At 37.8% G+C, this 12,996-nt stretch overlaps 1 long non-coding RNA gene across 2 annotated transcripts in view; it reads left to right on the forward strand.

Moving 5' to 3' along the window:
• Positions 1–12,065, forward strand: part of LOC117802273 — an 83,077-nt gene extending 71,012 nt beyond the window's left edge. Inside the window, exons 4-6 of one of the 2 annotated variants that reach the window (XR_004625364.1) lie at positions 3,696–3,743; positions 5,180–5,259; positions 12,002–12,065. This is a non-coding gene — a long non-coding RNA (uncharacterized LOC117802273). Of the gene's footprint in view, positions 1–3,695; positions 3,744–5,179; positions 5,260–5,481; positions 5,518–12,001 lie in introns of those variants that run through there. The other variant, XR_004625363.1, reaches the window with a different exon arrangement.
• Positions 12,066–12,996: the final 931 nt, after the last annotated feature.

Consider the following 12,996-nt stretch of genomic DNA (forward strand, 5'->3'; position numbering starts at 1 on the left):
AAAACCACAACGAGATATCATCTTATACCTGTGAGAGTGGTTAAAATAAAAAAAGACAAGAAACAACAGGTGTTGGTAAGAATTTAGAGAAAAAGGAACAACCTTTTCTGCACTGTTGGTGAGAACACAAACTGGTACAGCCACAGTGGAAAACAGTATGGAGGTGCCTCAAAAAATTAAAAAGAGAAATACCACATGATGCAATAATTCCACTACTGGGTATTTACCCAAAGAAAACAAAAACACTAACTCAAAAAGATATATGCACCCCCATGTGTATTGCAGCCTTATTTATAATTGCCAAGATGTAGACACAGCCCAAGTGTCCACTGATAGATGAATGAATAAGGAAGATGTGAGATATACACATACACACACACACACACACACACACATACACACACACACTGGAATAGTAAACAGGTATAAAAAGATGTAATCTTGCCATTTTTACAACATCGATGGACCTGGATGTTATTATACTGCATGAGATAAGTCATGTAAAGATAAATACCATATGATTTCACTTATATGTGGAATCTGAAAGACAAATGAATAAACTAACAAAAAGCAGAATCTGACCTATAAATACAGAGAACAAGCTGATGGTTGCTGGACAGATGGGGGGGTGGAGAGATGGAAAAATGGCGAAGGGGAGTGGGAGATAGAAACTTCCAGTTACGGAGTAATTTGCAGGACTAAAAGGCAGAGCATAGGGAAGGTAGTCAATGACACTGTGATAGGGTAGTATGGGGACACTTGTGGTGAGCATAGCATAACGTATAGAGAATCACTATGCTGTACACCTGAAACTAATGTAACATTGTGAGTCAAGGATACTTACGTAAAGTTTAAAAAAAATTAATATACACACAGAAAACACACTCGGCTAAGCTGAAGGGTCTTAGGACTGACAATTGAGTAATAGAGAAATAAAGACTAGAAGATCCATAGAAACGTTACCGAGAAGGAAAGAACAACTATAGAGAGGGTTTTTTAATTTATAGTCTAGGATGAACTTTAAGGAGCCATGTAATGTCTCTAAAATGCAGACAAATTGTATGCATTTGTGGGTGGATAATATATGACATTTTAACTAGTGTAGTTCTCTCCTTGTAGTTCTGCACTATTCATTTGTTCAAGTTGTACAATAATAGAAAGTAGATATTGATCTCTGCCCCCAGATCCTGGCACAGAGCTCCTAAAACCCTTGTAATTTTCTGAGTGATGAAGGGGTTTTTTGTTGTTGTTCTACTGAGGTAACTCTCGGTGGGCTCCTGGGTGGCTAATGGATGAGGGGCTGGTCACCGGGAAGTCCAAACCACGATCAGAAGCTAAGAACTTTCAGTCCCCACCCCTTTTCTGCCATTCTCTGAGGAAGGGAGAGGGGCTGGAAATGGAATTAATAATCGATCATGCCTACCTGATGAAGCATCCATAAAAATCCCAATAGTTATGGGGCTCAGAGAGCTTCCAGATGGGCGAACACATCCATGTACCTAAGGGTGGTGTATTTCAACCCCATGGGTAGAGAAGCTCCTGTGCTTGGGACCCTTCCAGACCTGTCCTACAGATCTCTTAACCTGTTTATTCATCTGTATCCCTTATTAAATCCTTTTATAAACAGGTAAATGTTAAAAAAAAACAAAGAAACTGTGGCAAAATACACATAACACCAAATGTCCTATCTTAACCATTCTTCNATCTCTTAACCTGTTTATTCATCTGTATCCCTTATTAAATCCTTTTATAAACAGGTAAATGTTAAAAAAAAAACAAAGAAACTGTGGCAAAATACACATAACACCAAATGTCCTATCTTAACCATTCTTCAGTGTGCAGTTTATAGCATTAAAGGTATTCACATTGTGATGCAATTATCACCACCACCCATCTCCAGAACGTTTTTCATCTTCCCAAACTGAAACTCTAGACACGCCAAACAACAACTCTACATTCTGCCCTCTCTAGCCCTTGGCACCACCGTTTTATTTTCTGTGTCTATAAATTCAACTACTCTATGTACCTCATGTAAGTGGAATCATACAGTGTTTGTTTTTCTGTAACTGGTTTGTTTCACTTGTCGTAATGTCCTCAATGTTCATCCATGTTGTAGCATGTGTCAAAATTTTCTTCCTTTTTAAGGCTGATTATATTTCATCGTATGTATCTACCACATCTTCTTTATCCATTTATCTATTGATGGACTCTTGGGTTGCTTTTACCTTTTAGCAGTTACTAGTAATGCTGCTATGAACATGAGTGTACAAATATCTCTTTGAGACCCCTGCTTTCAGTTATTTGGGGTATATACACAGAAGTAGAATTGCTAGATTTATGGTCAGTTTGTAATTTTTCAAGGAATCACCCTACTGTTTTCCATAACAGCTGCACCATTTTACGTTCCTACTAATAATGCAAAGGTGTTCCAGTTTCTCCTCATTCTTACCAACACTTGTGATTGTCTGCATTTGTTTTTGTTTTTGTTTTGTTTTCCCCACCATCTTACTGGAGGTGAGGTAGTTTCTCACTATGGTTTTGATTTTCATTTCCCTAATGATTAGTGATGGTGAGCATCTTTTCATGTGCTTATTGGCCACTTGGAGAAATGTCTGTTCAAGTCCTTTGCAAATCTTTAAATCAGGTTGTTTGGTTTTTTGTTGTTGGGTTGTAGGAGTTCTTTTTAAATCCTATATATTAATCCTTTATGAGATATACCATTTGCCGAGTTTTCCATTCTGTGGGTTGCCTTTTCATTCTGTTGATTTTGTCTTTTGCTGACCACAAGTTTTTCTTTTTGATGTAGTCCCATTTATCTTTCTTTTCTTTCTTCCTCCCCCCCACCCTTCCTCCCTCCCTTCCTTCTTTCCNGTCTTTTGCTGACCACAAGTTTTTCTTTTTGATGTAGTCCCATTTATCTTTCTTTTCTTTCTTCCTCCCCCCACCCTTCCTCCCTCCCTTCCTTCTTTCCTTTTTCTTTTTCTTTTTTTTTCTTTCTTTCTTTCTTTCTTTCTTTCTTTCTTTCTTTTTTTTCTTTCTTTCTTTTTGCCTGTGGTTTTGGTGTTATAACCATGAAATCATTGCCATATTCAATGTCATGAAGCTTTTTTCCTTTAGCTCTTACACGTAGATATTTGTTGATTTTGAACTGATTTTTGTCTATAGTGTAGGGTAAAATTACAATTCCACCCTTTTGTTTACATGTTGTTTTTTTAAACCTGCTTTTCTTAGCTTAAAATATTATAAAAACCTTTCTGTCTGTTCAAAGTTCTTCTCTCAATGTCATGTTTTATGCTTATGCCTTGGGCCATTCCTGCTTGTATCATAGTTTTCATAATTAATAAAAATTTCATAACTTATAATGTCATAAGTTTTAAAATCCACTTTCGGAAATCTACCTTAAGCAAGTAAATTGATTTGTAGTCTCCAAGTGAGCCAAATTCTCCCCTTGAAATTGTTTTGGAGAATTTCTAGGGGAAGATGAACCAGTGCCTTTGAATGAAACACAATTAAAAAACACTTTCTAGTATATTTGTAAAAAATGTGTTATTTTTAAGTGATTTCCCACTGTTGATCGCCTACTCAGCCCTTATTCTGTCCCCATAGTTCCTCCTCAAAGAACCACAGCTTTGTACGTGTGTCTTCATGTCCTTCACCTATCCCTTGCAACTCATGAGCATCTCCTCCTTTTTTAGGTTCCTGAAATCCTGATAAATCAAAGCTGGAGCCTTTTAGGAATCCAGGTATAAATCAATCATAGCATTATTTGCTGATCATTGTTTTTGGTCCAGGAATGGGTATAAGGCCTGGATTGAAATATTAAAATTTTCTTTCTGGATACTAATAAAAGAGGCAAGGATTTCCTTACAACAGCGAGTAGGAAAACAAGCCCATGGGTTAAGCCAAATCTGTGAACACCAAAAGAGAGTCTTGGAAAGAACATGTGTTGCTAATGACACCATAAGATTGTCCAAGCAGTAGACCTTCAAGTTAGTCATTCCTCTGAAAGTCCTATGACAAGAAATTATCTGACCCTTCAAGCTAGTTTGGTTTCCTCAAAGCAACTCAAAGCATCCCATTTGACATACAGGCATATTTTACCAGATTTTAATAATATAGCTCTGTGAGGCAGGTAGGAGAGGTATGATTATTACTATTTATTTATGTCTTTATTTATTTATTTATGAGAGAGAGAGTGAGAGAGAGACCACAAGCAGGGGGCAGAGGAAGAGGGAGAAGCAGGCTCCCCACTCAGTGGGGAGCCCAATGCGGGGGGGTAGATCCCAGAACCCAGGGTTCATGACCCCAGCCGAAGGCAGACACTTAACCAACTGAGCCACTCAGGTGTGCCTGATTATTATCATTTAAAAATGAGGATGCAAGCTCAGAAATGTGGAGATGATCTACTCAGATTACTCATCAGGATAAATTTTAGAAACTGCTCTGGAACCCAGCTAAGTCTTTCGTGAATTTATGTATTTATTTCTTTTTGCCTGTGGCCACTAGAAAAAAACATTTATAGTCATTCCAGCCTGGCTAAAAAAATGCAACTGTATGTTCTTGCAAAAGAGCAAAATCCACATCTACTTTAATATCCTAATTGTTCCTTTATATAATATTCTACCAACCTGCCTCAGATTTCCAGATTTCCACTTCAGTTTTTCTTTTGGATTCCAAAGAGAAAGAGGGAGTTGGTTTTCACGTATTTCTAGAATGTATTTTTATATATCTGATAAGATTATTGGCCTGCTGCAGAAATGGAGTGACATAGAGACTTTATCTGAAGTAAAGTAAAATTTTGGTCATCTTGCATGTAGATAAGCTTTGGACAATGTCTTGGTGACTACAGCCTGCTTATAGCTGTGTCATTTGCGTATTGAAATAGGTCTCCTTTTTTTCTGGTTACCTTAACAAAAACGGTCATAAATTACTCAAGGTCAGTTTGACTTTTTATGCTACATTAGACCTAACCCGGAAGACAGAAGGGGGTAATATAGGTAGGCATTGAGTTGTTGGTAACACTAGTTCAGAGCCTGGAGCCACAGAAATAAAAGTGGATTTATAAATGTCTCCTCAAGGATCAGAATGAGATTTTCCCTTTCAGCTCTAATCAAGTCTTTTTGGAGTTCTTAATTCTGAGAAAAATGTTTCTGTACGTGATTTGAATCATCTTCCCAAGGTCAGTCATCGGCCACCTGTTGCTCACAAAGAAGGAAATGTAATACATGGCACAGCCAAGGTGATTCATCTGGGCATGTGGTAAGTACAAACTAATAGAGGAATGAACCCAACTCCCATTAGAACTGGTTTTTTATTTCTTCCTTAGTGTATGAACTTAAGTAGCTATTGCATTCTGTTCCAGATTTTTCTTTATAAGATAAGATGTTATCTTCTTGCTTTTTGGAGTTCTTTAGAATTTTAAGATAGAAGAAAGAAAATTAGAAGTAAATATTTTTTTAAGTTTTTATATTTATTTGACAGAGAGAGAGAGAGCACAAGCAGTGGGAGCAGCAGAAGGAAAGGAAGAAGCACACTCCCTGCTGAGCAGAGCACCCAACACAGGGCTCGATCCCAGGACCTTGAGATCACGACCTGAGCTGAAGTCAGACGCTTAACTAACTGAGCCACCCAAGCGCCCCTAGAAGTAAATATTTTAATGAACAACCTTGCCTAAAGCTGCTTTTTTGATAGCGCATTGTGGTCAATTATAGATAGGCAGTTCTTAGACTTTCTTCTCATTAAGAGGTAGAGTTTGCAATTCATTCTTTGCATTTGGGTGGGCTTTGTGACTGCTTCGTCAATAGGATATCATGGAAACGATGCTCTGCCAGTATCTAAGACCAGGCCTTAAGACACTGGCAGGTGCCTGGGTTCTAAGTCGTCCTCCAAAATATTTATTCCCTAGATCATATGCCCTGCACTACACCCTCCCCTTGATTAGAGGTGGGACCTGTGTCTGTGATAGCTGTTACGCCAGTGAATATGTTACCTTATGCGGCAAGCATAAGTGAATGGATTTGCAGATGTAATTAAGGTCCCTAGTAAGTTGACTTTGAGCTAATCAAAAGGAGATTATCCTGGTTCGGTCAGCCTTTCTCAGGTGACCCCTTTAAAAGAGGACTTAGTTTTTTCCAACAAATGGTGCTAGGATAACTGGATATTTACATAAAAGAATGAAGTTGAATTTCTCTTCATACAATACACAAAAATTAATTCAAGATGGATAAAAGACCTAAATGTATGCATTAAAAGTACCATACTCTTAGAAAACATAAATCTCTATGAATTTGGGTTAGGTAAAAATTGCTTTGATAAAACTTTAAAAGCACAAGTGGCAAAAAACATAATAGATAAGTTGTACATCATTAAAATTAAAACTTGTGATTCAAAGGACACAAGAAAGTGAAAAGGCCACCCATAGAATGGGAGAAAATATTAGCAAATCATATACCTGGTTAAGAGGCTTGTGTCTATAAAATGTAAAGAACACTTACAATTCAATAATAAAAATATATGTAATTCAATTAAAAATATGGGCAAAAACTTTGAATAGACATAGTTCCAATGAAGATATACAAATAGCACATGAAAAATGTTCAATAGCATTAGTCATTAGGAAAATAAAATCAAAAGTACATGATACACAAAATTACGAGATAAGAAACTTCCACTAAGATAATTATAATAAAAAAGACAGATACTAATAAATATTGATGAGGATAAGGAGAAATAGGAACACTTGTACATTGCTAGTGGGAATGTAAAATGATACAGAGCTTTTGAAAAATGTTTGACGGGGCCCCTGGGTGGCACAGTGGTTAAGCATCTGCCTTCGGCTCAGGGCGTGATCCTGGCGTTATGGGATCGAGCCCCATATCAGGCTCCTCCACTGTGAGCCTGCTTCTTCCTCTCCCACTCCCCCTGCTTTTGTGTTCCCTCTCTCGCTGGCTGTCTCTATCTCTGTTGAATAAATAAATAAAATCTTTAAAGAAAAAAAAAAAGAAAAATGTTTGGCAGTTCCTGACCTAGCAATTCCACCCCTCTGTATAAAATCAAAAGTATGCAAATATGTATCTATACAAAGATTTCTACGTGAGGGTTCATAGCAGTATTATTCACAATAGCCTAAAATCGAAGCAACCTAAATGTCCGTCAATTGATGAACAGGTGAATAAAATGTGATGTATCTATAAAAAGGAGTAGAATTCAGCAAATAAAAGGAATGAAGCACTAATACAAGATACAATATGGCTGAACCTTAGAAACATTATGCTAAGTTAAAGAAGCCGACCACAAAAACTGATATATTGGATGATTTCATGAATATGGCCAGATCAATATAATCTACACACAGAAATAGATTAATGGTCACCAGGGCTAGAAATGGGGGTGGAATGTAGAGTCACTGCTGATGTTTCTTTGGAATAACAAAAATGCTCTGAAATCAGATTGTGCTAATAGTTGAATAACTGAATATCCTAAAAACCTTTGAATTGCACATCTTAAATGAATAAACTGTATGAGAGGTAAGAAGCAAACTGCCATCAGTTCTATAGCTGCAAGGAAATGGATTTTACCAACAACCATCAAACTTGGAAAATGACCTTGGACCTCAGGTGAGACTCCAGTCCTGGCTGACACCTTGTTTGTAGTCTTGTGAGATACTGAGTGGAAGATCCAGTGAAGTAAGTGGTACCCAGATTCCAACCTACAGAAGCTATGAGATGATAAGTGGGTGTTGTTTTATCCCACCAAGTTTGTGGTCATTTGTTACACAGCAGTAGACAACGAATACACTTCTACTTTTGGGCTCTCGGAATACTTGCTTTTGGAGCCCAGCTGCCATCATGTGAGAAGCCCAAGTCACAGGGAGAAGCCCTGCCTGTGCTGCTAGCGTCAATGGCCAGTCACGGCAGTGTGTCATGTTGGCCATCCAGCCCAACTGGGTTTGACTACAACTGCCCGAGAGACCCCACACCAGAACCATCCAGTTATGTTCAGTCATCTCACAGAAATGTGACAGAGAATGATAAATCTAAATTTTAGGGTTGTTTATTATATGGCCATAGATAACAGGGATTTTTAAATTGCTATTTTATTCATTCAAACAGGTCTTTTATCTATTCTCTTGGTCTTAAAAAGGAGGCTCTGCTTTCAGTTTTCTCCATTTTGCTCCTGGCATTCTGACTGTATTGAAGGTTGACAGATGACTTCTCTAAGGAAGAATGGAAAGGCATTGTGAGATATATCTTCAATTCAAAATGAAACTTTGTTTTAGGGGAGTAGAGATAGGATTCCTGTTATATTTCAAAGGAAACTATAATGAGGGCCACACGGGGGATGCTATAATTAATTGAAGAATGCATTCTTATTCTAGATATAGGTAGGTATAGATATAGAATCAAATATAAATATGAATATGGATATAGATATATATAGGTATAGAAATATTCATATTCAGAAAGAAAAAATGCAGACACATTGAATCTAAATTAAAAATGTATAATAAATACCATAAAACACTCATTACCACCATGTCATTAATATGGAGAAATGGCAATTGCAAATGAATTCCTTATGTTTTTATAGTTCTGGCTGCTTAGTATTTCCATACTAAATAAAAAGTACTGTGTAGTAACATTTTAGTCTCTTGTGCCCATGTGTATTATTCATTGTGGCTAAAGCCAATTTGTTCACAAGTATGATAATTATCTAATTCTGCTTAGGAAAAGCTTTTCTCATTACTGGAATAAAGTTTCTAATTCCGGTAAAAAGAATTTTCAAATCTTCTTGGGCAAAAGTCAATGCATGAGCTTCAAATCTGCTTTGTTTGGTTAAAATTCGAATCAACAGTGTGAGAGCTACAGTTTCATAAGGAAGTAGTCACATTAGTCACCCTCCTGGCACTACATGGGCATTAATCTTTTCCTTTCATCAGTCTCTCTGACTCTTTCACCATGTTATAAGGTCCCCCACAAACCTAAATTAAAAATGTTTCTTTCATCAAAACTCATCAATGTCCAATTAATAATCAATGATCTTGGGAGAATAAGACAGCTTTACAATGTCCAGATCATTTTGATGGGCAGTTGGATTCCATGTGATATGTGAAGGAGTCACCTCCTACTTGTTGTACCTTTATTATAGAGAGATTGGCGTGTGTTTATCATCCAGATTAAATGATTATCTTATTAAGTTTTATGAATATATTTCAGATTTTGTGATTTAAAAAAAATCATTTGAAATGTGTAATGGTCTGTCGATTTGACTTGTGCCTTCAGTATAAGTTGATTGCAAGTCAAGGTCCAAGTCATTTACAAGAAGGCAAAGAGATTTTTCAGCCCTTTATAAGCAATGTTCTAAAATTTTAAAGTGTATGTAAATTACCTGAGAGGCCTGTTTTCTTTGGGACTAGTTCTGGCTAGAGATAATGAGGTTGCAGGAAATTGCTTTCTGGAATAATCAACTAAATGCATCAGGATCACCCGAAAAGATCACAGCACAGGTTATAAAGCCCTTTCCCTTGATCTTGTCATGGCTGGCTTTTTCTCTCATAGAGACCTCTGCTGAAAAAGAGAGGTTGTCTTTGACCACACAGCTGAAATTATCCACCTACTCACACCCCTTCCCACTACCCCATTTTAACTCTTGGATATTTTCCCTGTTGGTTGCTTATTTTATAATGAGTCACTCTTTCCTCTTCAACCACAATGTCTGCCAAAGCTGTATCTTACGTGTCATGATTGCTGCTGAATCCACACACCTACAATAGTGCCTGGCCAACAGTAGAGCTCAGTAATTGTGCCTGGAGTGAATAAATGTCTAGCTAGCTCTTCATTAATAATACTGTATAATGATGATGACGATGACGATGGTGATGTCCAGTTGGTCTTCCTTAGTGGCAACCTATTGTGACCGATAATATTAAATGCAAACTTGAATTGAACAATTTCTCTAGCTGCAGGAATATGCTTGATCTGTTTCCGTAGCCATATTTGATTCATAGATAGGATCACTGATTTCCTCTGCTGGGGTCAACCGGCCAGGGGCGTTGCAGCAGATCACAAACCAAATTTCCAATTTGACCTATTCACTCAATTCAAATAAAGGGCCCCATTATGACCATGAGTTGGTAGGAGGTTATTCTTGGGCCTCAAAATCCAGCTATGCAACATGTTACTTTCTTGTCTTCAAGACCAAACTTAGTTTGCCTTCAGCTTAGTCTTGCCACAATTATCATTACATTTTATTATGATTTAAAGTGAGATTTGGGGTAAGAGAGGTCACATATAAGAATTTTTTTATGTGGCAAGCACTGCATAAACATGACATTGTGTTTGTTAAGTGTATGGGATTTAGAAGCAGACAGACCTGAGTTTCAATCCCAGTAGTACCACTTAAACTCTATGACCTTGGGCAAGTTAATTAACATCTATAACCTTTGTTTGTTTGTGAAATGAGTTTAATACTACCTGTCTCCCAGGATCCTTTGAGAGATTAAATCAGATAACCCTATGAAAAATGGTTAGCACAGCATCTGGCACATAATAGCATTCGATTATTATTGTCATCACTATTCTTTTTTGTCACTTCGATCAGTCATGAGAAAATGGCTAAAATAGCTGAAAGTTTATTTTCATCTCTTAACTCTTCCTTCATCACACTTCAAGTTGGAAATTCTCCTTTCCGCATCCTTTTTAGGTTTATTCCTTCACACTGTCACTTTCTCTGATGATGTTATTCATCCAAAGAGGGGAAAAATGTTTTTGGATAGATCTGATCGTGGTTAGAAATTCCTGCTTATTATAATGTTAAATCAATATACTATATCACTCCCTTCTCAGTTGGGTTTTATATCTTTGTCCAATTGCAAGAGAACTTCTGTCCCAAACTGAAGGACTTAATATCCCCAAGCCAACAGTGGGGAGAGATTATCTTTGGCAGAGAGCCATATCTATGAACACTGAGAGGGTTGGCTCTGATGGGATCTGAGAGACTCCTTCCCCCTCCCAACCCCTATATTGCCAGAGAGCTCGTGCTTAGCAGTGGGCCCTACATCCTCAGTGAAAGTTACTAGCCCTCATCATCTTACTCATCATTCAAATGCAAAAAATTTACTATGTAACTACTGAGTGCAATGCTCCTTCTCAAACCAATTTCAGATCAAATAATAGAGATCTTCACTAGGTACCTCTGAAGAAAGCATACTAACATCTGACACTGAGATAAATGCTAGGCACTGGCTATGTTAGATACAGGATACCATGAGGAATAAAGTAGTAGGGATAATGTAAGTGAGTTAAAATTGCCAAAGTACAGCTATGACCCTTTGTTTTCTTTCTATATAGGTTGATTCCAAAGATCTTCAAATGACATCGTCTTATTTCAAGCAAATGCACTCCTTTTAATTTTTGAAAACCATTTAGTTTTAATTCTCTTGGACATGGGGCCATCTTTAATCAGTTAACTTTACTCATGGGATAGATGAAATAGAGCTACACGTGTATCATGATGTACTCCGTATGTGGATACCTAACTACTGTCACCTATGCAGAGGATTGCGGTATACTCTATATAGAGAGAAGATAAATAATTTTCAGAAAGAAAAGTAGTGTAAAGGTTGCCTGTACCCTACCTCGGTGCTCAATTATGCTGACATAGTCTGAAGTCTGTGCCAAATCATTTTTCATTTAATAGTGGGGTTAGAACTATACCAGTTGTTACTTGCTCCTGCTTAGATAAACAACCGTAGCCAGCACTCCAGTGTGCCTCATGCTGATCTCATCAGGGAACAGTGTGTAGGTGGACTTCTTGGAAGCTTATGGTTCAAGGTCAGAAAGGTAAAAATTGTCCAGGTTACTCTCCCAGGCATAGAAACAAACTGCTAATGCTCTCTACCTGTCCCTTCTCTCAGCCCTTGGTCCTGTCCATTGCAGACCTAGGTTTTCATAATCACAGTGCCTTGATCACTAGTTTTTTATGGTATCTTAATGTCTTCCAGAATTTTGGTGAACATTTACTTCTACTTCCTGTTTCATTCAGCCGTAGAATTTCTGTTCTCAATATTCCAGGTGAGGAGTTGCTTTGAAACCTATACTGAATGGTCACTCCTGTGCCTCCATGTGCTACAATCTTGCTGGACAGCAGGGCCAGTAAAAATAAATGTTTCATGATTCCTCCTTTAAGCAACTCACCATGCAGCCAGCAAAATGGAATTCAAATTTAAATGATATAATTCTTTGAGAGGGTGCTGAGCAAATTTCAGCAAAATTGAGAGGGTGGTGAGCATGCAAGTTGGGAAGAATCCATGGAACCTTTGTAAAAGAGGTGACATTGAGTTGCCCTGCCATGAGACAAGGACAGTGGAAGGACATTCCAGGCAAAGAGGGGGGCAAGAGCAAATCAACAGGGAATGGGAGAATAAGCATTATGTTTAAGAACAGAAGCAAGTCCAGTTGGGTAGAACATAAGGTTTGTAATGGGGAAATGACAGATGGTTGAGAAGCTAGACCCTTGGGCTGAAGACCATGTTAGAGTATAGAAGGCCAACTGGAGTTTCCCCATGGATCAATGGTATGATCAGATTTTGTTTTGGGAAGATAACCCTTGTGGCACGGAGGAGGAGGAGATGCCAAGAGAAGACATAAGAGGCAAAGGAGCAAAAAGTTCATGGCAGATGCTGCAAATGGAGAAAAGAGGACGAGTTCCAACATTGCTTCTGGAATAGAGCTATGATATTTAGTAATGAATTGGATAATAAGAGCAGAGGAAAAGAATGAGTCAAGATTTATTACTCTATTGACGAAATATGTATTAAGCACCTGTCATGGACCAAGGACTTTGCTACAGAATGGTATATAAGGGTTCCCAAAACACAGTCCTTGCAATCATGTAGCTCAGAGTCTAGGGGAGGAGACAGAAAGATCCCAAGTTTCTAGCTCAGTTTACGGACGAGATATAGATACTGTTATATGCTTGGAAATATAGGAAGAGATA

Source organism: Ailuropoda melanoleuca, chromosome 5 (assembly GCF_002007445.2).
Source record: "Ailuropoda melanoleuca isolate Jingjing chromosome 5, ASM200744v2, whole genome shotgun sequence".
NCBI lineage: Eukaryota > Metazoa > Chordata > Mammalia > Carnivora > Ursidae > Ailuropoda > Ailuropoda melanoleuca.